A 6000-nucleotide genomic window follows, 5' to 3' on the forward strand; every position below is an offset into this window, starting at 1 on the left:
CAAAAAATTTCATTGGTAATTTCTACGATAATTCATGCCATATTTTGACCTATAGATTACCGACAAAATTAAATCCCTAGGTAAATTCTGTGAGTATCCCTTCGGTACTTGAATGTTTTACAATTATATTTCGTCAATATTTCATAAGTGATTACTGATGAAAAAATTTTGTTACTAAAATTTCATCGGTACTCAAAATAATTTTGATAGTGTATACATGAATTTATATATTTAAGAATATATGATATTCATAAACTCAATAAATTGTGAATAAAGGTACTTCATGTTTTGTATCATTTAAAATTTTGAGTCTATATTTTATATTAATTAATTATCAATAAAATTCTAAATGAATGAATTTAATCATTCATAAATTTATGATAGTCATTAATTCAATTAATTATGAATAAATGTACTTAACATTTAATGTAATTTAAGTTTAACTTATTTGTTAATGATATAAATATAAATAAATCAAATCATGATGATAGCTTACCTTACTCAACAATACAAGTTACATTGCTTTCAGATTATTCCTTGAAAAATCTCAAACAAAAGAACAAAGAACCAGATAAACCATATGTTAATAATATACCAAATTTTTTTTATTATAATATGTATTTGAACATAATTTTTTATTATTATCAATTTAAAAATTATGATTTGTTATTATAACTTTAACCTATTTTCCTATTCTTCAATGTTAAAATAATTAAAAAAAAAAAAAAAAACCACAACAACAGAATGTGACACCTAGTTATATAATAATTAAGTAGCTATTTTTCCTAAGGGAAAAGATAAGGAGTTGATAACTTGTTGCTATCAACTTAGTTTAATCTTGAAAGATATTTGACTTTGTGAGTGAATAAATAAATACTAGTATTATTTCTTTTATTGGTTGGAGCAAATTAACTTTATATTATTAGATTAGAAAGTTCCTTAAGATATTTACTAGGCCATCTCCCAACTCTTTGAATGGATAATGTTTTTGCAAGTGGTTTAGAAGTCAAGATGAATGAAACTTCAGTTAAGCATGTAACTTTAAATTCGATATTAACTCCTTGATTACTATGAAAATTAGATTCTATAGCCCCCCACCCCCTTTTTAATGAATATGAATAAATTGTATGTCTCGATGGAGAATGTTTGGTTAGGAGGATAGAAAGTGAAAAGAATGGATTTTTTTTTATTTACGGATAAAATTCATCTCCACATGTGTTATTTATAGTTGCTTGAAGGTTGACCGCATACCCTAGTCCTATTTGGAATAAGAAATAGCCATCACATTATTCTATTTAAAGAGCATTAAAAGATTTTACTAGTATAGAATTTCGATTTAAAGAGCATTAATAGAATTATAGTTTGTCATCTGGAGAACTCTTGACAGAAAATTAGATAGAGCATTAAAAGATTTTACTAGTATGGAATTTCGATTAGTCATCTCTTCATCATTGTGAAGGTTTTTTCTTCTTTGTTCGTATGAAATAAGTATTAGAGAATGGAAAATTCTCAGCACAATTTGATGCCTTATTGTGTAGTTGTTTCTCAACTTGATCTTAGGATTTGAGAGTTTGATCAATTTTTTTGTTAAAATTTTGTTACATAAAATATGTTAGATCAAAGATCAATTCTCACGAAATATACGTAAAAAAATATATATTTTTAAAAAAATTAGAACAAAATTTATACTGCAACAACGCACAATAAAATTTTTCTACATAGTGAAAATGCCACAAATTAAGCTTAATTTATGTTACAATTTGCTTACAAATTTTTTGTATGGCATACACCCATCGGCCATCTCTCACTTTCTTGCCTTTGTTACGACAAAAGTGCTCTCTGCGTCTTTAAAAGTGTTTTGGTTTTTTAAATTTGGTCAACAAATGATAAAAAAAAGCGTAGGCTTCCAAACGCCAAATTATCGATCCATGCAATCATATATATATTATTATATTATAATATACATCGATATTTGATAATATTTGGGACATGAATATTTATGTGAAAAACTTGTTTAAATTACATGTTGGATAATTTTTTAAAAGAATATAATTTCTCTTAATTATAAACTGTATAATCTTGAATTAATTCAAATATTAAAATTATTCAAGTTATAATTACAAATCAAATTAATCTAAATATATGTTTTTTTAAAAATAAAAAATTTGAAATATGGATTTTATCCTAATAACTTTAATTTTTATGATATAATCTTATTTTATAAATTATTTAATTATGAAAATATTTTTATGTGTTTTAAAATTATAAAGATTAAATTTATCTAAATATTTTAAAAACTTATTATATTTTTTTATTTTAATTTGTATCAAACATTGAGAATTCAAATAGTCTTTTCATATTAAATCTCTAGATAATAAAACCTATATCCATCTCAACTTTTAATATCAATTTTGTATTTAAAAAAAGGCATAATTTTTTATATAATTTTTATCATTTATTATATCCTTTTAATTTTTTTAAAATATCATTTGAAAATTATTTATTCAATTCTAAATGTTATCCCAGAGTTACTCTATAAATTAAAAGATCATAAAAGCAACGTGTTATATCATTTTTTTTTATTTTTTGGTTTGCAACTTCTTAGAATTTTATTGCTATTATAATTTATTTTTTTGTTTGCATCTTTCTTTTTCCAAGATATATTTTATTACTATTACAAGTTTGTTTTTATAGATATTAATATTTTTACAATTTATTTTTTCACTCATCTCCTAACAATTTTATATTTTGTATAGTAATTTGAGCAACATTATAGAAGTGAAAGCATGCTGATACTTTCTTTATTATTTAATTCATCATTTGATAATATATATATATATATATATGTGTGTGTGTGTGTCTTTGTTCTTTTAAAAAAGACGTGTAATTTATTTTTATTTGATATAAATTTTAAGTGTACAAATATTTTACAAATAAAGAAAATGCAAAGAGAAGACGTGTCATTTTCCCTTTTTTTTTGAAAAATTATTTTTTTATTATAAGTCGGTTAAATATAAAATTTTGGTCAAATTATGCCATAGATTCCTATATTTTAAATTTGAAATTTAATCTTTATACTGTACTTTATACAAATTTAATTCTCATACTATTTTAATTTAATAATCTTAGTTCAATCACTAACTCCGTTAAATTTTTATTATTAAAAATACTAACGTGACCATCAACTTTATAATGTGAGTGTTGACTTTGTTGACATGGCATTGACTTGTTGAGATAGCAACTTGGATTAATGAAATCAGTTGTTAAATTATGTAAATGATCATTATACTAACACAAAATTTGAAATCTAATCCTTATACTTCATGAAATTTGAAATTTAATCTCTTTAATATAAAAAATATTTTGAATTTTTAAAATTTTTTAAAAAATTTTAGTTCCTTTAATATAAAATATTTTTAGAAATATATTATTTTTTATTATATATAATTAATTATTAATAATATCATATTAATAATATTGTTATTATCATTTATATTAATTATTTATAATATTAATAATCTAAATTAATATATCAAAATTAATTTTATTTTAATTAATTTAAATATATCATATAACAAAATTTATAACAAGCCAAACTATTAAATAAAGTTATATTTGTAATGAACCTGAAGTAGATCATAAATAGAATGACCATTCCATCCAACCAAATAAAATAAGAGATTTAAACCTAAATTTTTATGTGGGACGAGTTTTTATTTATTTGAAGGACTAACTTTGAATCCTAATAAAATGAAATAATAAAATTATTTATTCAATAAACCAAAGCATTAATATCATGTATCATAATGAGAAATTTCAATTTTTTTGGGTTTTGCAAAAAGAACTTATATAAATAATTATGTTAAATTAAATAATAAAATTAATTTAAAAATCAATACATACTAGGTTTAGTAAATTATTTTAATATATTCAGAATCTTAAACCTAGAGTTAGATTATAAAAAATATTTAAATACGTTTAATTTAAAGGAATAGAAATAGTGTTTAATGGATAATTTTACTCTTATGGGATGAAATTATAATTCTAATTCATTTAATAAATTAATAAAAAATAATAATTTTATTTAAATTAAATAGTGACAAATTTGTTTCATATATTGAAAGTTTTGTGATAGATTTTTAATAAATTTGTATAAGATTTTTTCCAATATAACAAATTTAAAGACAATATATGAAATTTGTAACAGAATATTGTGATAGATTTTTAAATATTGTGATTATTGTAACGATTTTGAGAGCTGTTAGATGAATTTAAAAACAGAAATGAATCGCTATCAATCTTTTTTAGCTAAGTGTGATTGGCCAGGTATGATTAACCATCTATTAAAATTTATCCTTTTAATAAAATTTTAAAATTAATTAAAACTTTATCAAAAATATAATTTTTTAGATATGCAAAATCAGGTTGAGTTCGAGAATCAGTTACGCGTAAAAATGATTAACACCCTCACAGCGCTTGTTTAAAATGGTACCAATTAATTATGTGCTACTTTTGAATTATGACTAAAATGATCTTAATTTTGGTATTTAAAATTTAATTTCCTTAATTTTCGTTACAAGCATATTTTTTTATTAATAGCTTGAAAAATAAATGAGAACCCCACATACTGAAGAATCCCTAAAAATATTTCAATATTTTGATAATATTAAAAGGAATAATATCACCTAAAGAATCTTTAAGAATCACTATTCGAAATTCTCAAAAATCCTATCATTGACAATTCATATTTATTTTCAATATTTATATTGAAAAAAAAAAAACCTTGAAGCATAATGTCTGTAAAAAAAATCATTTTATGCCATTTATAAATAAACAAGAAATCTTTATCGATAATTAATTTAAATATTCCAATACATTGATAGCATTTTAGATAAATTTTTTTACCCAGAGATTCCAAAAAAACACTACTCGAATTTCTTTTGCATTTCATCTTCGGAGATTTTTCGTTTGCTTTAATAATAAAAAATGTAATAATATTATAATCTAGAAATGTAATATTATTATCCAAAAATTTATTTAAAAACATATTTTTATCTAAAAGACTTCTCAAATTAAAGAAAATAATGATAACATGGAGGTTTTTCGTATTAAAAAGAAACTTTTAAATATTTCAATATTTTGGTAATTTTTAGAAAACTTTTCTCACCTAAAAAATTCTCGGGAATCACTACTTAGATTTCTTGGAGTCTTATCATTAGAAATTCTCATTACTTTTAGAATTATGTAATGCAAACAATAAAATAGAATATGCATACGAAAAACTTATTTTCCTTACAATATATTTTGTTACATTTTTTGTTACCTATTTTAATTTTGTTTTAATCTCTTTAATTATTTCATAATTATTACTAATTTTTAAAAAGAAACAAAGTAAATAAAATCTTTTTATTGAAAACTTTTCTAGATACCTCGATACATTGATGGTATCTTTAGAAGAATTTTCTTACCTAATGATTCCTTAGGAATCTCCACTCAAACTTCCTTAAAATCTCATCTTTGGAGATTTTATTTACTTTTTCCTTTTTTGTCTAATTATTTATCTTAATTTTTAATCTTTAATTTTTAGAAAATAGTTAATTATATCAATTTCGTTACTAAAAGAATCATTATATATTATTATTAATATCTATCAAAATTTTAGAAACATAGATAAATAAAATATTTTGTATTGAATATTTTCTTAAATACTCAATTACTTTTGTAGTATTTAAAAAAAATCAACACCTAGAGATTTTAATGAATTATTATTCAAACTTCCTTAAAATTTTATCATTGGAGATTTTTATTTATTACTATTAACATTATTATTGTTATTATTTTTATATATATTTTTTCTTTTTTCACTAAGCTAGTGTGCATAAAAAATAAATTGAATCAAAAAATAATTTACAATAATAAAAAAATAAATTGCATGAAATTAATTTTAAAATGAAAATTCAAACCACACAAATATCATAATACATAAGATTTAAGTTTAAA

The sequence above is a fragment of the Durio zibethinus genome, chromosome 2, assembly GCF_047325235.1.
Source record: "Durio zibethinus cultivar Kanyao isolate XHJ-2024 chromosome 2, ASM4732523v1, whole genome shotgun sequence".
NCBI classification, from domain to species: domain Eukaryota; kingdom Viridiplantae; phylum Streptophyta; class Magnoliopsida; order Malvales; family Malvaceae; genus Durio; species Durio zibethinus.